General features: G+C 43.0%; 1 long non-coding RNA gene across 1 annotated transcript; it reads right to left on the bottom strand.

Moving 5' to 3' along the window:
- LOC122461653 lies at positions 1 to 27,174 on the bottom strand. Its single transcript, XR_006283735.1, has 4 exons — positions 27,114 to 27,174; positions 17,624 to 17,688; positions 757 to 814; positions 1 to 282 (listed from the first exon to the last, which is right to left on the bottom strand). It is a non-coding gene; the product is annotated as an uncharacterized LOC122461653 (long non-coding RNA).
- Positions 27,175 to 27,485: the final 311 nt, after the last annotated feature.

Raw genomic sequence — 27,485 nt, 5'->3', positions numbered from 1 at the left:
GTCTTTCATCCATCTTTATTGGTTTGCATTTAGGCCCAGATCCATGCTTATATGCCAGATGGCAACTGCAGCAGAGTTTCAAGTTATAGCTGCAATAGATGAGAAGATAAGAGCCTCTTGAGAAAGGGAAGACCAGACTGCATATTCCCTGCAATTGCATCTGATGACTTATTGCCACTCACTAATTGACTTGTCCATACATAGGTAATTCAAAATCTGACATTTGTGACTAGCTTATCTGCAGCCTGTTCCTCATGCAGAGATCAACAGTGAAATAGAACCCTGGAAAGAAGAATATTTTATATGAATTGAAAAAAGCAGAATTAGGGCTTTTTCATGTCCTCATTGCAATATCAAGAATTTTTGTTTGAGAAGAGCCATAACATTTTGTGCAACTGTCATTGCTAGTTACCACTGCAAACCAGACTAGCTGAATATGATTGAAACCTATGATATAACCTCATTTTTCTCTTTTAGCAGATAGACAGTTTTCCTCTTGGGATTCACAGTCTTTATGTCCAGTAGTGATCTTCCCTTCCCCCACAGTTTCAAAGTGCACTTTCACTTTGGCAATGGATGGTAAATAACAGTGCTTGCAGAAAAACAAAAGTCAATTACAGAGAGAATAAAATAACTGATGAGTGAGTAATTGTTGCTTTACTTTCACTACTTAAGAGCCATCAACAACTGCAATAGTTCTGCAGCTCTGACACAATTTTGTTGTTTGCCATTGTTAATGAAAAAATGAAAGCTTACCATACAGTACATTGGGTAGTCAACACTGTAATTAGCCCTTTGAAAGATGAAGTATCCACTTGAAAAAAGAAAAAAAGCTTCACTCACACAATGAAATGTCTAAAATTTTCTAGCTAATGCAGAACCTGCAATTTTCATTTAATTATCTCCCTAAAGTCTTAAATTCAAAAAGATTTCTCTTTTTTTGGTTTCCCCACAGATAAACTTCAAGTGCAGTGAAAGCTAAAACAGAATTATTTGAAAAGAGAAGAAAAACACATTGCTACATTATAAATAAATATAGTTTACACTGAAGAGAAAGCAATCTGCATAATTAAGGTCTTAACATACAATATTTGAACCATCCATGTATAATAAGATCACAGTCAAAATGAAAACACTACCTACCAGAGTAGGTGTGAAAGTACAGCAGATCAGGAGTTGCAATGATATACACATAAATAAATGAAGTTTCCTGTTCAGCAACCATTAAGTCCAGTAAATCATCAGACCCACACTGTATTTGGCTAAGGCCTGGTGTATACCTAAAACTTAGGTCGACCTAGCTATGTTGCTAAGGGTTGTGAAAAATTCACACCCCTGAAACACACTGTTAGGCTGACCTAAACCCTGGTATAGGCACTGCTAGGTCAATGGAGGAATTCTTCCTGAGGAGCTGGATTTACTACAGTAATGGAGAAACCTCTTCCATCACTATAGCAAACGTTTGTGCTACAAGCAATCCAGCTGTGTGGCCACAGCTGTGCCGCTATAGTGTGGACATGGGCTATATCACCTCTCCAAGAGGCAGTAGCTAGGTTGACTGGGGAATCCTTCTGTCCACCTAGCTGCCTTTCGACAGGGGAGGGTAGGTCAACCTAACTATAGTGCTCAGGGTGTGCAATCTTTGTGAATGTGAAAGAGCAGAGATACCAAATGAAGAAGTATAGTAAGGGCCTGTCTGAAACCAATGGGAAACTTTCCATTGTCTTCCATGAATTGGGTTTTGGATTAGGTTCCACCTCTTTAAATTGAATCAGATGTCACTGAAGATTGGAAAATTGTTAATGTCCTGTCTTTTTTACTAAAGTAGTCCAGGAAGATCCCACAAATTATAGACCAGAAAACCTCACTGAGAATCCTTCAACAAAGAATAAAATAGTAGAACACTAGGATATGCATTGTGGAAAGCCAGCAGGGCTTTGGAAATGAAAGTCAGGCTTTTCTTATCTGTTGTAATTATTTGAAAAAATGTAATGATTTCTATTTAAAATCTTGTCTTTCCTCCAGAATTTCCCCAACAGGTTTACAAAATAATGGAGGCTCTGATAGCAACTTTGTTCTTAAAGCTGAGCCAGTATTTTGCCTTTGACAAAACCTTAAATCCCTTCCAAAGCTGAAACATATGTATAGGAATTACTCTGCTGATTGGTGAACTGCAGCAGCCACAGTTGGGTGATATACAGCAGCTGCTTAACAGAACATAGCTGCTGTGCATGGTAGGTGGAGTATGAGAGCTGAAGAATCCCTCCTCCAACTGAAAGCACAGGGTGTCTTTAGATAAGCCCATGTTAGAATTTGGCAAAGACACCAAAGTTGTCATTACTATGGTTTTTCAAATGAGTTCCATTCATGGAACTCCCTTAACTGCATGCAGATACTTTCGAAAAACCTTTAAACCAGAAACCTGGTCAATTCTATATCAGCATTAAAAAGCACATGCTCAGAGATGGAGTTTGACATGCTTTCCTTTGATAGACATTTATGCAATCCAATGACTCGTGGGTGCTTCCGTCCACCCAAGTTGAGGCTACACTTACAGGTATTTGTAAAGTACTCTGCTCTGCTCTTTCAGGATAAGGAGTGCTATACACGTGCAAAATATGAAACACTGAAGTAGAATAAATAATCAAATGGTAAGGAGGAAAGTCTTGCTGTGGATTAAAAACTGGTTAAAGGACAAGAAGCAAAGTGTCTTACTGAATTTCTGGAGAGAGACTAATATTAGGGCAAGTCTGCCAACGAGCGTTTGAATCAGGAGTGTCCTCTCCAGTCAACCTCTTCTGATTTCCCTATGCTCAGAGAACTCTCTACTTCTCTCACTTAGCCAGAGGTGGAGACGGGGAATGCTCCCTTGAGTAGAGCTCGGCTATATTCTAGCTACACGTTGTGGACTGAGCAGGGAGTAGTACAAAAGAAGGAAGATAGGGAGGTTTTAGGTATGCCGTAAAGCCCCACACTGCCAATAGGAATAAAGGACAAGGTGGGTGAAGTAAATTCTTTTATTGGATTAACTTCTGTTAATGAAAGAGAAAAGATTTTGAGTTTATACAGATAGAGTTCTTTAAGTCTGAGAAAGGTACTCAGTGTCACAGCTCAACACCAAGGTGGAACAGATAAGGAGTTAACAAGGCACAAAACAAGATTAAAGTAGCAAGAGACATAAAGGGTAACAAGAAAACGTTCTACATATACATAAGTAGCAAGAAGAAGATCAAGGACAGGGTAGGCCCATTACTCAACGAGGGGGAGGAAAAACATAAACAGAAAATGTGGAAATGGTAGAAGAGCTAAATGGTACTTTTGTTTCAGTTTTCACCAAAAAGTTAAGTAGCGATTGGACATCTAATGTAGTGAATGCCAGTGAAAATGGGGAGGATCAGAGGCTAAAATAGGGAAATAACAAGTTAAAAATTACTTAGACAAATTAGATGTCTTCAAGACACCAGGGCGTAATTAAATACATCCTAGAATATTCAAGGAGCTGACTGAGAACATATCTGAGCCATTAGCGATTATCTTCTAAAAGTCATGGAAGACAGGTATGAGTCCAGAGGACTGAAAAAGGGCAAATATAGTGCCAATCTATAAAAAGTGGAATAAGGACAAGCCGCGGAATTACGGACCAGTCATCTTAACTTCAGTACCAGAAAGATAATGGAGCAAATAATTAAGCAATCAGTTTGCAACCACCTAAAAGATAAAAAGGTGATAAGTAACAGTCAGCATGGATTTGTCAAGAACAAATTGTGTCAAACTAAGCTAATAGCTTTCTTTGACAGAGTAACAAGCCTTGTGAATGGGGGGAAGCAGTATATGTGGTATAACTTGACCTTATTAAAGCTTTTGATACTGTCTTGCATGACTTTCTCATAAACAAACTAGGGAAATACAACCTAGTGAAGCTACTTTAAGGTGAGTGCATAAGTGGTTGGAAAACTGTTCCCAGAGAGTAGTCATCAATGGTTCACAGTCATGCTGGAAGGGCATAACAAGTGGGGGTTCCACAGGGATCAGTTCTCGGTCCAGTTCTGCTCAATATCTTCATCAATGATTTAGATAATGGCATAGAGTACACTTACAAAGTTTGTGGATGATACCAAGATAGGAGGGATTGCAAGTGCTTTGGAGGATAGGATTATAATTCAAAATGACCTGGACAAACCGGATAAATGGTCTGAGGTAAATAGGAAGAAATTCAATGAAGACAAATGCAAAGTACTCCTCTGAGGAAGGAACAATCAGTTGCACACATACAAATGGGAAATGATTGCCTAGGAAGGAGCACTGCGGAAAGGGATCTAGGTGTCACAGTGGCTAAATATGAGTCAACAGTGTAACATAGTTGCAAAAAAAGCAAAATCATTCTGGGATGTATTAGCACATTGCCCCCTCGGGGGTGTGTGAAGAAATTCCAAGGGGGGTGCTAGGCTGCCTAGCCCTTGAGCTCCAAGCTGGGGAGGCTAGCCCTCAGCCCCTCCCCTCCTGCCCACCCTCCCCTGCAGCCACGCAAGCCGCACGGGCAGTGCGGCTTGCGCCCGCTCACCTCCCAGGCTTTCCAATAAGCCAGTCCTGCTGCTCTGAGTGGCTTGGTAAAGGGGCAGGGAGCGTGGGGTAGAGGGGTTGGATAAGGGTCAGGAGGTCCCGGGGGGGGGAGTCAGGGGACAGGGAGTGGTTGGATGGGGCAGAGGTTCTGGGATGGTGGTCAGGAGAGAGGGAGAAGGGGGGATGGATAGGCGTGGGAGTCCCGGGGGGCTTCTCAGGGGGTGGGGGTGTGGATAGGGGTCGGGGCAGTCACGAGACAGGGAGCAGGGGGCGTTGGATAGGGGGTGGGGTCTCAGAGGGGCAGGGGGTCCCAGGAGGGGGCGGTTAGGGGACAAGAAGGTGGGGGGCATGAGGGTTTCTTGAAAATTAAAAAGGGGGAGTGATGCCGAAAAGTTTGGGAACCACTGTATTAGCAGGAGTGTTGTAAGCAGAACACGTGATGTAATTCTTCCACTCTATCCCACGCTGATTAGGCCTCAACTGGAGTATTGTGTCCAGTTCTGGGCGCCACATTTCAGGAAAGATGTGGACAAATTGGCAAAAGTCTTGAGAAGAGCAACAAAAATGATTTAAGGTCTAGAAAACATGACCTATGAGGGAAGATTGAAAACATTGGGTTTGTTTAGTCTGGAGAAAAGAAGACTGAGAGGGGACATGATAACAGTTTTCAAGCACATAAAAGGTTGTTACAAGGAGAAGGGAGAAAAATTGTTCTCCTTAACCTCTGAGGATAGGACAAGAAGCAATGGGCTTAAATTGCAGCAAGAACAGTTTAGGTTAGACATTAGGAAAAACTTCCTTACTGTCAGGGTAGTTAAGCACTGGAATAAATTGTGTAGCGAGGTTGTGGAATCTCTGTCATTGGAGATTTTTAAGGGCAGGTTAGACAAAGACCTGTCAGGGATGGTCTAGATAACACGTAGCCCTGTCTCGTGTGCCGGGGACTGGACTACTGGACTCTCAAGGTCCCTTCCAGTCCTATATGATTCTATATGTTGCAAAAGACTATTCAAGGTGAAGGGCAGTTAGCACCTCAAAAATCAGACGACAAAGCAAGGTTAGTGGGTTAGATTGTTGTAATGAGCTGACTCCGCCTCAAAGAATTCTTTCACAACAAAGATGAGTCTATCCACACTACCACATCCCCACTGACAGTCATAAGAGAAAAAGAATCATCTGACTGGATACCCCATGGTGGACTAACCTACAAATTGATCATTACATTGATTGCTTCAGGATTTTTAAAAAAAGGCTGAAATCCTTACAGATATCACATCCACCAAAATTTTTCCACTGTCAAGAGCACAGCTATTCAGTCCCTGAACTTCATCCACCAGATAGTGATCAAACCAGCAAACAAAAAGTGCACTATTTTAGTCCTCAATCATGATGAATACATCAACAAGGACAATTGACAACTCTCTAACACAGGGGTGGGCAAACTTTTTGGCTCAAGGGCCACATCTGGATGGGGAAATTGCATGCAGGCTATGAATGTAGGGCTGGGGAAGGGGATTGGGGTGCAGGAGGGAGTGCAAGGTGTGGGAGGGGATGCAGTGTGCAGGAAGGGGCTCAGGACAGGGGTTAGGGTGCAGGAGGGAGCTCAGGGCAGGGGTGCAGGGAAGAGTGCGGGAGAGAGCTCAGGGCAGGGAGCTGGGGTGCAGGAGGGGTGCGGGAGGGGGCTCAGGGCAGGCGGTTGGGGTGCAAGGAGGGGTGCAGAGTGCAGGAGGGGGCTCAGGACAGGAGGTTAGGGCTCAGGGAAGGGGGTTGCGCTGCAGGAGGGGGTGTGGAGTGTGGTAGGGGGCTCAGGGCAAGGGGTTGGGGTTCAGGAGGGGTGCAGGGTGTGGCAGGGGGCTGGGGTGTCGGAGGGGTTTGGCAGGGGGCTCAGGGCAGGGAGTTGGGGTGCAGGAGGGGTTTGGGGTGTGAGCTCCGGCCCAGTGCCGCTTGCTTGAAGTGACTCCGGGGTGGCAGTGGCACACACCGGGGCCAGAGCAGGCTCTCTGCCTGCCTGCTCTGGCCCCGCAATGTTCCTGGAAGTGGCCGGCACCATGTCCCTGCAGCCCCTGGGGGAGGAGGGGCAGAGGCCTCTGCGTGCTGCCCTCGCCTGCAGGCACAGCCCCCCGCAGCTCCCATTGGCAGGGAATGGGAAACCACAGCCAATGGGAGCTTCGGGGGAGGTACCCACAGGCGAGGGCAGCATGTGGAGCCCTCTGCCCCTCCTTCTCCAGGGACCACAGGGACGCGGTGCTGTTCGCTTCCGGGAACAGCACAGGGCCCGCGGCACCACGGGCATAGCAATCCCACAGGCCGGATCCAAAGCCCTGACAAGCTGGATCGGGCCTGTGGGCCGTAGTTTGCCCACCCCTGCTCTAACACCATCTGCTATACAGAACCCCAAAAAAACCATACAACATAATTCACACAGGAATTTAAGGAAGTAGATAGCAGGTTGCTAGTGATTGGTGATGATGATGATAGGATGATATCAAATGGTTTGGATTAGGAAAAACTATTGAGGAAAGTCTAGATGGATGTTTATGCAAGGAATAGTACTCTTAAGAATGACGGATTGGGAAAATAGGCAGAATGGACACATGGGAAAATTATCTTGGATGAGAGGTGAGGCATTCTGGCAAAAAGAATTTAAACTTCTTGCATACACTGATGGGCTCTGAATATGTAGGAATAACATGAGGAGAATGACAAGAAATCTTGACAGATGGCTTAGAGAAGACAGCTGATCCTTATACAATAGCAGCTAAAAACAAACAGGATACTTGTGTCCTCTGACCTTAAGACAGATATAGCTGAGAATGAATGGGTCCAAAGAATAATATACAATTTATAAATCTCAAAGTGCTCTACCAAGTTGGATAAGTATTATTCCTAATTTACAGATTGAGAATCTAAGGTACATGAAGCAACTTGCACAGGGTCACTTGGGTATGTCTACACTGTAATTAGTCACCCATGGCTGGCTCATGCCAGCTGACTCGAGCTCACGGAGCTCCTCCTTGGTAATATGAGAATGACAGGTGACAATGAAATTAGAGACTAGTTAACTTGCAATAAAAAAGATGACAAAAAGTACAACGTCCTACAGTTTATAGCAGGGGTGGGCAAACATTTTGGTTTGAGAGCCACATCAGGGTTGCAAAACTGTATGGAGGGCTGGGTAGGGAAGGCTGTGTGTGCCTCCCCAAACAGCCTGGCCTCTGCCCCTTATCTGCCCCCTCCCACTTCCTGCCCCATGACTGCCCCCCTCAGAACTCCCGCCCCATCCAACCTGCCCCTGCTCCTTGTCCTCTGACCGCCCTCTCCTGGAACCTCCCGCCCCTAACCACCCCCCCATGACCCCACCCCCTCTCCAACCCCCTCTGCTCCCTGTCCCCTGACTGTCCCGCCCCCTATCCACACTCCCGCCCCCTGACAGGCTCCCCAGGACTCCCATGCCTATCCAAGCCCCCCGTTCCCTGTCCCCTGACTGCCCCCCAGAACCTCCGCCCCATCCAACTGCCCCTACTCCCTGTCCCTTGACTGTCTCCTGGGACCCCCTGTCCCTTATCCAACCCCGCTGCTCCCCGCCCCCTTACCATGCTGCTCAGAGCAGCAGGAGCTCACAGCTGCGCAGCCTGGCCGGAACCAGTCGTGCTGCAGGCGCAGCGGCTTGACTGGGGGGGAGGGGGGACAGGAGGGGAGGGGCCGGGGCCTAGCCTCCCCGGCTGGGAGCTCAAGGGCCAGGCAGGATGGTCCCGCATGCTGGATGTGGCCCGCGGGCCGTAGTTTGCCCACCTCTGGTTTATAGGATTCAGTGCCCGAGGATGTTGTTAAGCCAAGTAGCGTGCATGGATTTATTTTTTAAGAAGGATGGATAATTTGTGGATATTTCTGGTGTTTTTAAGACAAGAGAAAGATAATCAGGGCATAAGTGATTGTCTGCAGGGGTCAGGAAAGAATTTCCTCTCATTATACAATGCACTATTTTACAGTTAACTCAGTTTTGTGTGGGGATTTTGCTTCACTCAGCCGCATCAAATATTGGCCATCGCTGAAGGTAATACTGGTCTTTGATGGATCATTAGCCTAATCTAGTATGGCAAACACACATTAAACATTTTCAGTGAATTTTAGTGCTCATAAAAGGTATTGGGAAGGGAAATGTGGTCTAGATGAAATTATATAAAATGGGTGCAAAACTGGTTGAAAGACCATACTCAGAGTAGTTATCAATGCGGGGGATGTATCTAGTGAGGTCCATCAGGGGTCTGTCCTGGGTCTGGGACAATTCCATATTTCATTATGGACTTGGGTAATAGAGTGCAGAGTATACTTATAAAATTTTCAGATGACACAAAGTTGGGTGGGATTGCTAGCACTTTGGACGAGATAATTAGAATTCAAAATCTCCTTGATAAATTGGAGAATTGATCTGAAATCAATGAACACAAATGCAAAATCTTTCACTTTAAAAAAATCAAATGCACAACTACAAAATGGGGAATAACTGGCTAGGCAATAATACTGCTGAAAAGGATCTGAGGGTTATAGTGGATCACAAATTCATATGAGCCCACAATGTAATGCAGTTGCTAAAAAGGCTAATATTCTGTTGTGGATGAAGAGAAGTGTCATATGTAAGACATGGGAGATAGTTGTCCTGCTGTATTCAGCACTGGTGAGGTCTGAGCTGGAGTACTTTGTCCAATTCTGCATGCCACGCTTTAGGGATGATGTGGACAAATTGGAGAGAGTCCAGCGGAGAGCAACAAAAACAACAAAAGATTTAGAAAACCTGATCTATGAGGAAAGATTAAAAAAACAATGCTTGTTTAGTCTTGAGAAAAGATGACTGAGGGAAAGACCTGATAACATAACCTTCAAATATGTTAAGGACTGTTATAAAGAGGATGATGATTAATTGTTTTCCATGTCTACTGAAATAAGAAATAGTTGTCTTAAGCTGAAGCAGGGGAGTCTTAGGTTAGATGTCAGGAAAAAACCTTTTTTTTAACTAAGGATAATTTAGCACTGTAATGGTCTTCCAGGGATGTTGTGGAATCCCCATCACTGGACGTTTTTAGAAATGGATTGGGCAAACACGTAGCGGGAATAGTCTAGGTATACTTGGTCCTATCTCAGCACAGAGGGCTGGACTAGATAACCTCTCAAGGTCCCTTCTAGCCCTGCATTTCTATGATTCTATAAGTCTTCTATTTAGCCACAGAACAGAGTATATGCCATGTTAGTGCAAACTTCCCACATTGTTCTGCTAGTGCACTTCAACTTTATGTTGGAGAAACAACCTCTAGGGTGAAAGATTAGTTTGATCTCCATGCCTAACTACAATTTAAGGACAAGTTTTCTTGAGGGAGGAATAGATCTTTTTGTCCCTTTGTCAATAAAATTAATTGGGTGAAAAATCCATTAGATGTGCCTGTCATCCTACATTCCTGAATCCGACAACACTCCCATTAAATTGATTAAGACTGTGATCTAAACAAGTAAATAGTACTCATTTAGGGTGTAATCCAAAGCCTACTGAAGTCCTTCCATTGATTTCAGTGAGCTTTGGATCAGTGTATAAAAAAGTTGCAAACATGGTGTTCTGTTATGAGACAAATCATCATATACTTGTAAGTGACCTCTTTATTGTGCACCATTTTTTGCTGAGTTTGCAGCACCTCCACAATTCATAAATTTTGATCAATAAAAGTGGGACAACAGGTCTACATAAGACAATGGAAACTTTCCTGTACTTTTCTGCTACAGAGAGATTAATATGTATGAATAACATAAAGTTTACTGCAAAGTTTGCTTCAGTTTACAGTTGCAAGTAGTTTATTTGTCATGTTAATCTGTGATGTATAGCCCTGGATAATTCACTAGCTGATTTGAAGAGCATAATGTGAGGTACAACTTTCTCAATAAAGGTTCGAGGTGTATTCTGATGAACCATCTACTTTAATAAATCATTGTTTCAGTATAGTAGTTTACGTGTGTTAGGATATTTTCCAAGCTGCGCCTGGCATGGATATAACTTTTAACAGACCTGGACTGAATAACAAATGTGGCCCTTGCAGCACTTGTGAGATCACATCTGTAATTGACTGTACATTCAGGCTGATGTAAAGGCGAATTAGTTCCAGACAAAAATGCATGAATGGTCTATGGAATAGTCAATTATTAAACACATAATGGGATCTATGGCTAGCAAGGCATGCTGAAGAGGTCTACAGTCTCTACAAATCATACCAGACAAGGATGGTATTGGAACAAAAAAAAACCAGACAAAGTGATATTAACATGGATTTTAGAAATGTGTTTCTGTTTATGGTGAATGTCTCTATTTCATTTCTTTGGGAGTGTAAGCATACAGCTAACCTGGGTATTTATTACATCCACAAACCCAGCAAAATTATGGTAGCAACATCATTTTTCTTCTGCTAAAGAAAATCTGTCCAATTTTCAACCTTCTGTTGTATGGGAAAACAGTTTCTTTGTGAGTCACAAAGTTGGTAAATTCAACAAGAAAAATAATCTGGCACCAGTTCAAAGACCTGTTTGAACAGCAGAAGTGTACAAATTATTTGCCAGTTCATGGGGAAAATCACAAATAATGTATTTGATGAATTTGAGCTATGTGGAGTTCTGAACATTGTTCAGCTGCATAAATCCATGATGGAATATTAAGAGAAACTTCATTCACTAATGTATCTGACAACGGATACGCAGAACCATGTCAAACTATTTGTGAATAGCATTCAACCAGTTCTACTGCTTATTTTATTCCGGTGATATCTTCATTAATGTGTGTGTTGAAACATTACACCCGTGCATATTTCTGATTAAGATTATAAAACTTTCAGGTCTATCACAGTGGGTTACTATATTAAGATAAAATGCTTCATTATATCAAAGGAATTTTTTATTCTGCCTACATCCTTTTAAGATATGCTTGAATGGAATGCTATTATCAGATATAGTACATGCACTATATACGAAGGTATAGCTAAATATTATATAGTAGAACCTCAGAGTTGTGAACACCTCGAGAATGGAGGTTGTTCATAACTCTGAAATGTTCATAACTCTGAGCAAAATGTTATGGTTGTTCTTTCAAAAGTTTACAACTGAACATTGACATAATACAGCTTTGAAACTTTACTATGTAGAAGAAAAGTGCCGCTTTCCCTTTTTTTTAGTAGTTTACGCTTAACATAGTACTGTACTGTATTTGCTTTTTTTGGTCTCTGCTGCTGCCTGATTGTATACTTCCAGTTCCAAATGAGGGGTGTGGTTGACTGGTCAGTTCGTAACTCTGGTGTTCATGACTCTGAGGTTCTTTTGTATAGATATAGTTTTTTTCATGATTTGTAATGAATTTTAAAGTCTTACTGACATATCTGGCTTTCAAAATACTTTATGCTAGCATTTTCCTGCTGCATAAATAATTAGTTTATTTGCATTCTCAAGTGGAATATCTGCAACAACTCCTGTTTGCATGACTTAAAACTTCACTGTTCTATTTGTAGTATTGAAAACTGGAGACGATATGAACCAATGTTGTCTATTCATAGGAGATGTGTATTCCTAATGGATGTACCTGTTGATACGGCATACTTCCATTACACAATTAGGATTTGTGTAACTGTTCAGGGGATGTCATATGTTTCTGCCCAGGCAAGACTGCAGTTGTAAATGGATTTGTCTAGCTGAAAATAAAGGGACTTACAGATGGAAGTTCAGAAGTGGGAATTAGAGGTTTTTACTTGATGTAGCCACCAGATTGTATGCTAGAATGTTTAGCATAAAATTAGGCCCCAACCCTGCAACCTACAATGCATGGGCAGACTAGCACTGGGGTTCGCAGGACAATTTTTTTGGTGGCCTTAGAGTGAGGTCACCAACTCTTGCTGGTGGCCACTCTCACATTTTTCCTAAAATACTTAATTAGCTTTAGGAAAACCAAATAAATATGGATATCTACACGTCCAAATTATTGTAATTTATTTATTGCTAGCTAGTAAGTTTTTTGTGAAAAGTGATATTAACAAACATACAAGTATCACTTTTCATAGAAGATTTATTCAGCCCTGGCAAGCCTGGGGACAAATTAAGCCCTGGATGCATAGGTGCCAACTTTCCCCAGCTCCGGGAGGTGCTTGCGCCCTGCCACCTCTGGCCCCACCCTGACTCCACCCTTTCTCCACCCCTGCCCCACCCCCATTCAACCCCTTCCCCAAAGTCCCCGCCCCAACTCCGCCCCCTCCCTGCCCCTATTGGACCCCTTCCCCAAATCCCCACCCCAGCCCTGCCTCTTCCCCGAGTGAGCCGTGTTCCCCCTCCTCCCCGCTGCGCGGAACAGCTGTTTTGCAGCGCAAGTGCTGGGAGGGAGGGGCAAAAGCAGGCATGCAGCATGCTCATGGAGGAGGCGGAGGCGGAGCAGAGGTGAGCTGGAACAGGGGGGCGGAGCAGGGTTGGGAACTGCCGGTGGCTGCAGAGCACCCACCAATTTTTCTCCATGGGTGTTCCAGCCCCAGAGCACCCACGGAGTCAGCGTCTGGATGGAGTGTTGGGGGAGGCAGCAGGGGCCAGGGGTGATGGGAGTGGGTGGGGAAAGCAGCAGGGGACTGGAGTCTGAAACCTCATGGTCAGAGCCCAAAGCCCTGCAGCCAGAGGATGGGGCCCAGGGACAGAGCCTGAAGCCATGTGGCTGGAGCCTTGGGCTGAAGCCCAAAGCCTGAGTCCCACCACCCCTGGGAAGGTGAGGAACTCACCAGCTGCCTGTTCCTCCAGTGTCGTGCCCCAGGTGTCTCCAGAAGGCAGCAGGGCCCAACCCCTGCTGGCAGCTCCAGCAACCAACACCAAGGTGGGGCATCCAGGAGCACCAGGGAGGGGGAGGGACTGCTACTTTGCACACACACACCCCAATCACCACCCAGGAGGCTGTGGTCACAAGAAAAGCCCTGGTAGCCGCTTGTGGCCATGGTGGCCATATTTGAGAAACATTGTCTGTAGAGAGTCCCAGTCTGCCCATGCCTTGTAAATGGCAGGGTTGGGTCTCTACATTGCACATGTAAGACCAAAATGGAAACAAGCTCATGTACAAATATGGTTTTAGTTTGGCTACTGGACATTGAAGCACATGCATCAGAAGGAAAGTCTACAAATATGATGCAACATTCCTTCACTCCTCCACAAATCTTTAAAAAGCTATTACCAGCTGTGAAGACTCCGTAATGCTGGCAATTTATCCTTTTACAGAACTAGAGCACAAAAGAAACACGCAATAGTGGTATAAGCTAGCTGCTGATTTTCCTCATGATATCACACATGATATGAGATGTGACAAAGTCACTTCCCTGAGTAGACTGGAGCTACTCTGTGAAATGCCATGGTATCTTGTAATGTATCATAATCATATGGTAACTTCTGGGATTTAACTCATGTGGAGTCAACTTGATAAAAAAAAAATTGAAACATTTCCGTAGAAAATGAAAGAGACAAGGTAGATAACGTAATATCTTGTACTGGCTCAACTTCTGTTGGCAGAAGGGACAAGCTTTCAAGCTGCAGAGCTCTTCTTTAGATCTGGAGAAAGTAATCAGAGTGTCTGAGCTAAACACAAGGTGGGACAGATTGTCAAGCATAAGGATTTCGCACATGCCATAGGAGACCATGAAAACAAATGTTAAAATTACGACTCCAAATCCTCAACATACAATAAACTATTACATCCTAACCCCCAAAACCTTGATGGAATGGTGCATTATATGGGGAAGATTTGGACTGCTAATTTTAACTACATTTGTTTTCATGGTCTCCTATGGCTCGTGAGAAATCCTTATGCAAATCCCCCAAAACCAACAGTGCACTGGTAGGAAATATCCTTTTCACTATCCATAAGTTGTATTGGGGATTCCTTAACTGAAATCTTGGAGCAGGGCCCTCCCACTATTATCAATAAGCTGCAGGCACTTGTAGCCACAATATTTCCTATAATTGTCAGTTGGCCAGAGACTCCCCTGAGCTCATTTATCCTTTGGGTGCATTCTTTGATCTAGCACCCTGTGATTTTTGTTTGAGGGTGTGGGGTATCTTGTTGATACTCTAGCCAGTCTTATTGCCTGCCATTTTAATTCATGCTGTTACTTCCATTGACCTTTCAGCATTGTTTTGCTCTTCCCCAAGGAGGATATTTTTGTTGGCCATGGGACATTATAATTAATGATATGATAGGTGCATGGTGAGACCTGTATGGAATGTATAAACACCTTAAAATGAAGGGTAGACTCCCTTTTGTGGGAAAAATTTCTGCTCCTAGTTTTGCACCTCCACCGAAATTGCAGAAACAAACCTGAGTACGGTATTTTGTTGCACTTACCTAACAGATGAGATAATCAGCTTCAGTGTTAAAAGCCATGGAAGGGACTTTTAGGGAGGAAACCAGGGTTTCCTCAGGGAGACTCATCCACATCATCTCCTGGGGGGAAGGTATAGGTTGTCTACAGAAAAGAGTTTGATTTCTGCCCACAAACCTAGCAGATCCTGGGGGATTCAGACATAGGTGCTGGAACAAAGGGTGCTGGGAGTGCTGCCGCACCCCCTGACTTGAAATGGTTTCCATTATATACAGTGTCTACAGTTTGGTTCAATGGCTCTCAGCACCCCCACTATACAAATTGTCCCAGCACCCCTGGATTCAGGTGGGGCAAGAGCCATCTGCAGAGAGATCATGGCTCAGATCCTCAAAGTTATTTAGGTGCTCAAATACCTTTGAGGATCTGGGTCCGTGTGCCTCCACACCAGCTCTAGACGCTGGTAGCCCTCCCCTCATCCAACTCCCTAGCAGTGCAGCCACATTGGACACCCTGCTGGTCACAGCAGGCCTCAGCACTCCAGTGTGTGTGTGTAAAAGGTAATATATCTTAGTGCTCTACTGTATTACCTTTCACTGTTCATTCCCTCTGGGGCACCTGGGACTGGCCACTGTTGGAAGACAGGATACTGGGCTAGATGGACCTTTGGTCTGATCCAGTATGGCCATTCTTATGTACCTTTTTTCAAATAAATTCAGTGAGACTAGATAGGGGACAACGTCCACCCTCTCAAACATCACCTCAGCCTTCCCAGTTACTTCCCTTTCACCCAGCATGGACCCTGTATGTACTGAGAGGGCTCAGGTGGGTCCTGGGGGAAGAAAGGGATAGTACCTAGGAGCCAATACAACTGTGAACAATGTGTGTGTGGGTGGGTGGGTGCATATCAGAGTTGGAGACAAAGGTACTGAGAATGTACCCCAGTGTGCCATTATCCCCCTATTAACAAGTTCAAATATTCCACAGTAGTGGCCCTAATCACTGAGTAACATTGTTTTTCCTGCTTACAATTCAGGTCTCATTTCTTCCAACATGACCCCCCTCAGTGCCTTCGCTTAACCCATTTCTTATGCCTAGCCAATTCTCTCTCCTAGGCTGCCCCTCTCTTTCTCATCTGGTACAGTGAGCAACCATCCTTTTGCTAGTCAGAGCCTTTCTTAAAACATACATCTGAAGACTGTTTGTTAATCTGTGAAGCAAAGAAACATTTCTATTTGAAGGAAAAAGCTGCTCCTGCTGACAAATCCTGCTCCCAGCCAGCTGGTGCTTACTGGGCTTTTTGAGTGAGTATTTACTCTGCCACATATTGGAGGCTAAGAGCCCTGCAAACTGGTGGCTGTTTCACCAGCTAGGGAAGGGAATCCATCTCCATGCCAAAGTCCTTTTAAAGTCCCTTTCTTAGGGATTTGTTTACTGTTCACTGGGTCACACAATACAAACAACTCAGTTGAAAATGCTAGTTAGAAGTAATCCCCAGCAGCTTTCCCTGCTTCAGCTACCCCAGGAAAGCAGATGCTGCTGGTTTCCTCTTTCTTATATGTGCTGCCCCAGCAGCAGTGACACAGGCAGGGAGCTGTTTAACTCTTTACTGGCTGCAGCACCTTCACATTGTCACAGCCACAGTCTTGCACTTGGTTCCACCTGAGCAGGCCTTTGTGCCCACATGGAGTCCCACAGACTTCCATCACTCCCGAAGGTCTGCCTGTTTGCAGCCAATTGATTTTACACTGTATATTGCAGTGTGTGGAACATTACTATAGAATACTGTAGAGTTGTACAATTGACTTGTTACTTTGCTATTGGTGCCACAATAAAGGAGAAGAGGAGATTAGCTTGGCATTTTTCTTGTGTGTCTTTCACCCAATCCAGAGTTTTCTGCAAACAGCTTTTAGAAAACCTCAATTGTCTGGCACATACAAGTGTAACAAACAGATGTTGATTTTTGTTAAAGATGACAAAACATTTTGCTCCCCTCATTTTCTGCAGGGATTTTTATCCAATTCCTCCTTGCATTTAGCATCCCTATGCTCATCCCCATAGCAGGGTGCGTTAAAGTGCACAGCTCCTTTAAAACCTGCAAAACAAATCCTTATTCCTATAACTTGTGGGCCACCTCGAGTGTGATTAGTCTTCTTGCATGTAATACTGCAAATCCCAGTGGAAACAATGACAGCTTTCTACTTAAGCTATAAGCTACAAAGCTCCAGGGTAGTGCATGGCAGTGAATAAAAAACTGGTTAAAAAGATTATTTGTGATAGGAACAGTATCTAATTGGGTGTAGCATTACTTGCATATGCAACAGGGTTAGCACATTTGGATCTCGAGCATTCCTATTTATGTAGAGATGATAAAGACAGAAAGAACTGCAGAATGGTCAAGACTTTTCAGAACGGAAAGGGAATCACAGGGCAAGATAGCAGTAACTAGGGAAAAGAAAAAAAGAACTTTGCTGTGTCTCCAGACTGAGAAGTGGTGAGTGAAATTGAATAATGCCATATTTAGAACAACTCCATTTGTTTGCAATTTGCAAGAAATGGCAGCATGAAGTGAAAAGGATTGAACAAGAGTAGCAAGAACTGCACCGTGTTCTTAGAATGATCATGGAAATCTAAAACAAGAGGCAGGCATTTTAAAAAATGAGAAGTATTGCTAGGGTGTATAATATCTAATCCAAATAACTCACCTCCAAAGAAGGCAACTTAACAGATGAATAGTTCAGCCACCCAGATATGCTGTCCATCAAAACAGCTGCAATAGAAAAGTTTCACGTTCAGAGACAACAGTCAGGAGTCACATTACTCCCTTCGTAAGTTTGATGAATCCACACATAGGAACTCCAGCTGTGCGGCAAGGATTGGAGGACCAGTCCTGCAAGCAGGTGCTCATCACCTCTGAAAAAAACTAGGCTATGCAACTGAGTTTGCTTCCCCCACCCCCAAATTTGGTTTATTTTAAATGTGAATAATTTGCATCAAAGTTAGTATGAGCAGTGCTCTTTTTCTATCAAGACTCTCAATAGTCATAGAAGTTAATGGCAGTTCTGAATGTATATCAGGACAGAATTTGTCCCTATGACAGAATAGGTATTTTTAGAAACCCTCAGAACCCACCCCCGCAAAAACAAACAAACAAACTGTGCCTATCCTCTATGTTTGTCACTTATTACTGTATCTGAACACCTCACAATCTTTAATATATTTATCTTCATAACACCTCTGTGAGGTTGGGAGGTGTTAATATCCTTATTTTACAGATGAGGAATTAAGGCATTGAGAGACTTAGGGTACATCTTACACTGTAGTCAGAGGTGTGACGGCAGCATGTATAGACATTTCCAAGCAACCTTTAATCTAGCTAGCTCGAACAAGAAATGCAGGCCATACTTACAGGAAGTGCAATCTCTTTATTGTGAAAGTGTAACTTACAAATATAGAATTTTTTTTGTTACATAACTGCACTCAAAAACAAAACAATGTAAAACTTTAGAACCTACAAGTCCACTCAGTCCTACTTCAGCCAATCACTCAAACAAGCTTGGTTACAATTTGCAGGAGATAATGCTGCCCACGTCTTGTTTACGTCACCTGAAAGTGAGAACAGGCATTCGCATGGCACTGTTTTAGCCGGCGATGCAAGATATTTATGTTCTAGATGTGCTAAAGATTCATATGTCCCTTTATGCTTCAACCACTACTCCAGAAGACGTGTCCATGTTGATGACAGGTTCTGCTCGATAACAATTCAAAGCAGAGCAGACCAACGCATGTTCATTTTCATCATCTGAGTCAGATGCCACCAGCAGAAGGTTGATTTTCTTTTTTGGTGGTTCGGATTCTGTAGTTTCCGTACCAGAGTGTTGCTCTCTTAAGACATCTGAAAGCATACTCCACACCTCTTCCCTCTCAGATTTTGAAAGGCACTTCAGATTCCTAAACTGTGCTGTGTCTATCCTTAGAAATCTCACATTCTTACTTTCTTTGCGTTTTGTCAAATCTGCTATGAAAGTGTTCTTCAAATGAATATGTGCTGGGTCATCATCAGAGACTGCTATAACATGAAATATATGGCAGAATGTGGGTAAAACAGAACAGGAGACATACAATTCTCCCCGAAGGCGTTCAGTCACAAATTTAATTAATGCATTATTTTTTTAATGAGCATCATCAGGATGGAAGCATGTCCTCTGGAATGGTGGCCAAAGCATGAACGGGAATATGAATGTTTAGCATATCTGGCACGTAAATATCTTGCAACGCTGGCTATAAAAGTGCCGTGCGAATGCCTGTTCTCACTTTCAGGTAACATTGTAAATAAGAAGCAGGCAGCAGTATCTCCCATAAATGTAAACAAACTTGTTTGTCTTAGCAGTTGGCTGAACAAGAAGTAGGACTGAGTGGACTTGTAGGCTCTACAGTTTTACATTGTTTTGTTTTTGAGTGCAGTTATGTAACAAAAAAAATCTACATTTGTAAGTTACACTTTCACAATAAAGCGATTGCGCTACAGTACTTGTATGAGGTGAACTGAAAAATACTATTTCTTTGGTTATCATTTTTACAGTGCAAATATTTGTAATAACAATAATAATATAAAGTGAGCACTGTACACTTTGTATTCTGTGTTGTAATAGAAATCAATATATTTGAAAATGTAGAAAAACATCCAAAAATATTTAATAAATTTCAATTGGTATTCTATTGTTTAACAGTGAGATTAATTGTAATTAAGTTTTTTAATCACAGTTAATTTTTTTGAGTTAATCAAGTGAGTTAACTGTGATTAATCGACAGCCCTAATATATATATAAACTTTGGACCAAAGGAATGACCATGATTCCTCCAGGTAAAGTTTTGGACACAACTTTAAGTACATCTGTAAACCGTAAATGCTCTAAGAAACAGTGTTAGTATAGATCAGAAACAGCTCCAGCAAGAGAGGATCTAGATACTCTGAACATAGCATTATCCTTGCTTTACCCAGGTTATGAGAAGAGCATTTCTCAATAGCAGTTACTGAGAGGTAAGTATGCAACACAAGGCAAAAAAATTCAGTCATATAATTCCCTTTAAAACGAAGAATGAGTTATGCATTGAAGTCCCCGCTCATCTCACTTGAATACTCATCCTTTAGCTGTGCTCTCTGTGGCACTCAATACAATAAAAGAGTCTTAAAAGTAAACCAATTTATGTCACAGCTAGTATGTTACATTTGGAGGAAATAACATTTAAAACATGTGCCTCTCTGCACCTTTGTATACTGCCAACCAGACAGAATCGTCTGAGGAAACTTAATTCAGCTCACATATCTGCAAGCTGGACTGACTCAGAAACCACACACACAAGAGCACTGTGAATAAATCTTTGTAGCATCAATAATGGACTATGTGTCTAACTGCTTGTTAAAGTTTAAAAATAAAATAAAACTCTAGTTACCATTGAAATTGTGCCAGAAGTGCATCCCATACAGAAAAGGCTGAGTGATTATTTCCTCTTCAGATAATATCATTGGAGTAGCATAGGAGGGAACTACACAGTTTGATCTTGGTATGTTTAGAATAGAATTTAATGATACTTTACATGAAACATCAGCACCACTAATAAGAAATCCTTATAATCATCATTAAAAAGTCCTGGCTTTAAAGAAAATATGAAGGGTGGGAAAAAGCCAAATTTCTCAAACTGTACAACAGAACAATAATAATTTGCTCTGGAGAAAAGCAAGAATGAATGAGAAACATAAGTCTGAAAAATGCATTTGCCCTTGTAACAGGGTAGTCTGCTCTAAGGGCCAGAATCCTAGCCAATCCAGCCTGTTCAATATCAGACCCTGCTGGGAAGGGGACAGATGATGCATATAAAGGGCTGAGAGAGCTTATTTGGAAGGAGAGCTGTTGGAAGGAGGTTGGCTCCTGTGACTGGAGAAAAGTGTACAGTGAAAGGCTTCTGGGCCCCTACAGCCTTGTGAGAGGAAACACTTCTGTGCTGTGATACTCTGCAAGTGTTTTATATGAATTAAAACCGTGCCCTGAGGGAAGGGCCTGACAGAGACCTTGGTGTGTATTAGCCCTTCCTGGACTTGGAGGATGGCCCAGCAAGCCTTCACCCCTATGAGCAGCTGATTCTTTCAGATTGTGCTTAGGCCCCAATTCTAACTTTCAGCATATGAATTGTTTCAATGGGAGTACTCACACATTTGGCCTCAGCCTATTGGTGTGACTTCAGGGAAAGATCATACACTACTCATTCATAAATCCCTGCCTTTGGGTGGGAGAGGAGGTGCATATTTAAAAGGGGTCAAAGAATTGAAGAAGGGGGATACTGCTGTCCAAAGTGCAAGTCAAACATATTGAGTCTGATTCTGTGGCTGGTTCAGCTATACATCTCTGGCAGACATGATTGTAGTTCTGTGAAAGCTACAGAGCTGAGCTATTCTCTACCACATATTATTTCTACTATTGTATAAAGCGTGAGGGCTACTTAAATTTGCACTGTTGATAGCCCTGCAGCTAGTGATCTTGGCAAAATTGTCATTTTTAATTTGAATTGTTCTTTGCCATTTCCACCCCAACCCCAAGTCTAGTAGTCACAAGCAGGATTTTTTTCCCAGCTATGAAATTATTCTCCACCCCCTTCAAACTTGAACAGGCAAATGTAATATTCCACTCCCAACAAAGAGTGTGGCCATTCTGCTTACAATTTCACTTAGTCAGTACCAGAATTTCCCCAATAGGTCCCTCTTTTAATATCTATATATGGTAGTGAGCATGCAGACTCCTGTTTTAGGGGGTCAGCTTTCAGTGTTCCAGAGCTGTCTGACACATCTTGCTCTCCTTCCTTTTTGAGAGGATTAATGTTAATTTTTCCATCTAGGAATGTGGAGAGCTGGAATATGCTTCTTGTGTTGTCTCCTTCCTAATACATTCACACTAATGTCACAGGTAGGTGTAGCCTCCAGGTTGCTGCACATCTGAAACAATAGCACCAGAATAGAACAAGTAGCAAGGGTAGATTGTGCTGAAGTAGTTCATCCTCTTTTTTCCCCCATACATCCAGTCATTTCAGCTTGGAAATATTCCTTTTCTCCTCCCCATATTAGATTATTACACATGCTCTACTTCTGGCTGACCATGAAAGCCATGTGAAAGTAACAGCTAGTACAACATGCTGTGATCAGCTGATGAATTAGGCTAATTGATCACAATAGAGTTCCCTGCACTAGGCTAGCATGCTGTCTGATCCTGGATCCATTTCAAGGTTCTGGAGTTCATTTTTAAAGCTCGGTAAGAGACAAGCTGTTTCACTGACTGACTCTCTGCAATCTGTTATGGCAGTTATGATAAACAGGGACAAGGAACTTTGGATGCAGACTAACTACTACAAGAGATTAGAAGGACACGGTCTTGTCACTATTAAAGTGCAGTGACAGATTCCTATCTTTAAACACATCTTTCCCCACAGAATAGTAGGATAGCAATTTTTTTCCCCCATGAGAAATATTCTTTTCCACAACTAATCCAAACTGAGAAGGCAGTTTGAAGTCCATGTAGAAAGGAGATCTAGGGCCATATTCTGACATATGCCTTCTAATTTTGAATATGGCACTAAATTATTAGAAACACTAGAAAGGTTAGATACATACAATAAGCACATTGAAAAAGTTCACACTAGCTCTAGCAATACTACCAATTGCGTCTGTGTTCCTGAATTTAAGCAGAGGGGATTGGTAGTACCACTTCTCATTCTAAAATGGGAATCTCCTTCCTCCACTACTCCAGGATCTTCTTCTCAGTTACAACAATGAGCACTGGTCCCTCAGAACCACTCTTACTGAAGTCTCTGCTCTCATGTAGACTCTTGTTCAGGTCTTTCACAGGAGTTTGTCCTTCCAGACTGAAGTCTCTCCCCCTTTTATGGGCACCAGGTGTCCATTACATTATCCGCTGATGTCTCCCAGTCCCACCCCTCTGGCTAAGAAGCAACTAATTAGGTCCATCTATTACACCTGTGCCATAATTGATTGCCTATTAACTGGGGTGACCAGACAGCAAGTGTGAAAAATCGGGACGGGGGTGGGGGGGTAATAGGCACTTATATAAGACAAAGCCCCAAAAAATCAGGACTGTCCCTATAAAATTGGGACATCTGGTCACCCTACTATTAACTCCTTTCAAGCCCATGACATCACCACAACTATCCACTGACATGGTGGAGGGAAAGGACTTCCTTATTGTGGGGAAATGTTGTTCTGTGCTGTGCTGCTAAAAAGCATATCACAGTTTATGGGGTCCTGTTAACAAATTCCCTGTGCCCATATTTCGAAAATCTACATCTTTCTCAATCTCTCCCGCACATCATTATGCACACTGGTCTCTCCCTCACAGCTGTGTGCTGCGAATAAATCCCTCCTGCTATGGAAAGGATACACGGAAAGAAAACAGTATACAATCTCACAACCACAAAACTCAATAGAGAGCCCAAATAAGAAAATATAAGAAATGTTCCAGTTATAGATCCCAAATAATCAAACAAGAGAAAAGTTCTGGTTATAAAGGTCACAGCCCCCGCTCTGTGTGTTTTCAATTGTATTCTATAGCTGTGGGACTTTAGATTATAGGCTAGATGCACCAGCATGCTCTATAGCTACTTTGCAGTTTGCACCACTCCAGACACAAAGCAGCCATAAAGCTGGTTTAACTAGCCAGTTAACTGGGGTTTATGGCTGCTTTGCATTGCCAGAGTAGTACAAATTGTCAGTGTATCAGTGAAGCTGGCATTGTGAGTCCTGTGGGAGAAAGAACTTGGGGCCAAATTCTGATCTCATTTACACCAGTGTAAACCTGGTGTAATTCCACAAATGTCAATTTACACAGGTATGACTGAGATGAGTCTGTTATTTGGGTGGCACATTTTACCCATTGTATAAAGGCATGTGCATCTGCAGGTTTATTGAAAAATAAATTAATGACAGACAACGATGAGGTATGTAGTAATAGAAGAGTGTGATTTACATATCTCTTAGGGACTAAGATGCTGTTATAAACAAAACTGTATTGTCGAGTCAATTGAAAACCCAAGTAATGGGCTCTATGTGGGCACAAGGCGAGAAGGTGAAATTCACCCTCACTTCAGGGATCAGAGTGCAGCAGTGTGGCACAGAGCCCTCCTTGCAGCTGCTACTTCAGCTGCTTGTGTGGTGTCATGGTCACTGGATCCTGGTGCATCCAAATCCTGTGCTCCCTATCCTAGCCTATCCCCTTCCCTCCCTCCTGTCTAGGGGTGGTGCGAAGACCACTTACCTAGGCCTGTACAGCTGCTCTGTGCGCAGCCCTGCACAGCACAAGCACAGGCCACCAGTGGCACTGAGGACCGTGTGCCGTTCTGCTATACCAGGGAGAACGTTCCCTTTACAGCACATTCTGAAAAACAAAACTGCGGTGGAAAACACTGTCCCAATTAACGTGAGATTCCCACATTAAATCAGTTATTTTTCCTGGATTGTATCACCATACTTTTAATTAAACAGATCTTGATGAATAAGACATAGTGTCCACATTCAGGGACCAGTGAAATCCAACTCTGGACATATGCCGCTTAGTTGTGTAGCACTTCCTAAATACTACACTGAGTGGGGGGTGTTAGAAATAGATGAGATATATAAGAGGACTGCCATCTGGGATGGAGGAGGGGGGACTTTGCTGTGGCAGATTACTGGTACATCAGTGTTTAAGACCTGACATTGAGGTTATGTTAAGAAATTCCCTATGCCAACATTTTGAAATCCTGCATCGTTCTTAATCTCTCTTGCATATCAGTATGCACATTGGTAACTCCCTGACAATTGTGTTTTTTCTAAATTGTAACTGTACAGCTTCACTTTGTCTAATGTTATTTAATCTTTCCCATAAAGATGAGACGGGAAACATTTCTAAAAGGATAGCAGTGCTGTGCTATAACAGTGCTGCATATAATACAGCTCAGCTGGGGCTGAGAACAGGAGACGGAGGAACAAAACATGGCACAAACCAAAGAGACTGGGCCCAACCATGGGGGTCTTATACCTCCTGTCAGATTTGAGGAGCTCCCATTGATTTGATTGGGAGTTACTCATATAGTCAGGCAGGGAGACAGGATACCAGTTGTCACTCAGTCTTAACACAGCCAAACCACCCCCTCAACTCAATGGGAACTTTCCTTTGCACAAGATCAGAGGGAGAGAAAAATGTTAAGTCCTGAGACAAAACAAAAACAACCAACCCAAAAATTAGGTTGGACACAAACCATTGCATTCAGTTAGAAATGGGGATGGAGCTTCCTAGCCTTGGAGTAATCTCTAGAGCTGTAACAAGAAATAGAGGCATTTATTTTTAAATAGTCAAGTAACTCACGCCTCACAGTATTTCTCCTGATAATTGTCTGTGTTTTCCATAGCTCCTACCCTCTCCTGTCTGACAGGAAATGGTTTGAAGAGTGGGTCAGACTGTGTCCTACCTTCTTCCAAATCACACAGGGTAATTTGGCAATGAGTGCTAAGAGATGATACCCTAGCCCAGGGGTGGCCAACCTGAGCCTGAGAAGGAGCCAGAATTTACCAATGTACATTGCCAGAGAGCTACAGTAATAAGTCAGCAGCCCCACATCAGCTCCCCCACCGCTCTCAGCGCCTTCCACACACCGGCAGCCCTGCCTATGAGCGCCTCCCACTCCCGCCCCGCACCTCCCAATCAGCTGTTTCATGGCATGCAGGAGGCTCAGGAGGGCACTATTCTAAATCATTTTGGCTAGAGTGATCCTAAAGGGATCTGGCCAGAGGATACTGGAACACCATACAGTTCATCTTCTCCACAGCCTGGCCACATTTAGAAACTCTCCCTATGCCTGCAGGGCAGCACATCTTTACCCTACCTGAGAGTGCCCCTTACATCAGTAGACTCCCCAGTTCTCATGGACTTTAAGGCCAGAAGGGACCATCAGGATCATGTAGTCTGATCTCCTGTACGTCATAGGCCACAGAACCTAACCCACCCAATCCTGTAATGGGCCTTTTTCCTCTGGCTGAGCTACTTAAGTACTCAAATCTATTAGGGCAGCTCTTTAGAGCAGCACAAACAGAAAAAGGCTGGGGTCCAGGATCCAGCCCCTAATGTCTATCATAATTTAAGGTGCACAAAAAGAAAATAAAATCTTCTACAAATATTACCTTTAAAGGGATGGACTATCCATTGACCAGAAGAGGGAAGGTATTCCATGGATCTGGCTGCCTAAATTTACATAGCTGGAAATTCAGCCAGAAGTTCAGATTAGCCAAACAATTGAGACTGGTTAAAGCCTGGGAACTGTTTTGTTTGTATCGGCAGAGGAAGCCTTTTAAGTAGAGCCAATGTTAACCTGCCTTTACCGCATCAGAGGACTATAGCATTAGCAATTCTGATTTCCATCTGTTTCAGCAGCATTATGGCATGAAATAGATAACAAATTGTTCTTTTTTGCAGTTTTGTATGGATTTATGGTCGTATGCTGATCCGAAGGTGATTTTTCTCCTTTTTGATGTTGACTTCCCACAGAGACCCAAGACAACAGTTAATAAAAAGACAATCTGTTTATCTGTTTTAATGCTGTGAAGCCTGTACAAGGAAAAGATTCTCCTCACATGAGATCTGGGACTCCCTCTGACATAACAACGTTGTGGTGTTTTGATCAAGCCAACATTGTGCACAGTACGTGTATGGCAGAATTTTAAATCTGAAAATAAGACAGGCAGTGTCTGTCGCTGGTGTATTCATTGCTGTCACTTCCTTCTCACTACAGGGAAATACCAGTGTTCAGAACTCCTCATTATTTTACTGGAAAAGACAGCTTATTTTATCTCCTGTCACAGTTGCAATAGTTGGGTCTGCTTGGTAGTGAGCATACCAACTAATTCTTCTCTCTCTCCCATCAGAAGTGCAATCAATTAGGTGAGCTTTAATTTAGAAGCATTCTCAGTCGTTGCTTGTTTATTCAGCTAGGCACATGGAACAGTTCCTCCATAACAGCCTAGAAAACTTAGTACATTTTAAATATGGTCTAACTTTAGCAACCCTAATTTTACCATTGCTTAATAATTATTGTTACCATCTACATATTATTAATATGAAATACTGTATAGTAATTATTACATTTTAGGTGACCAAATACCTTTGTGACTCCCACTCTGTGTGCTTTTGAGCTGCTTAGTTCCTTGATTGTTGGGTCCAGAAGCCAAACTTCACAACATTCACCAGCTGAAATAGATAATTATTAAGGACTCAGCCTTGCCATTTAGGCATATGCGTTGCGGCTGGTACAGAGGGAGTGGGGCTGCTGCTATACATCTTTAGATGATGTAGAATACCTCACACCCAGACACCAGAGGGTTGATAAACGTTGATGATTGTCCATTCAAATGGAGCAGCCTTGGATAAAGAGATGTCTGCTGCCCGTGGAAAACCAGGTTTCAGAGTAACAGCCGTGTTAGTCTGTATTCGCAAAAAGAAAAGGAGTACCAGTTTTTCAAATCTGAACTCTAAG

Source organism: Chelonia mydas, chromosome 9 (assembly GCF_015237465.2).
Source record: "Chelonia mydas isolate rCheMyd1 chromosome 9, rCheMyd1.pri.v2, whole genome shotgun sequence".
Taxonomy (NCBI): Eukaryota; Metazoa; Chordata; order Testudines; family Cheloniidae; genus Chelonia; species Chelonia mydas.
This window is presented reverse-complemented; position numbering and strand designations above follow the sequence as displayed.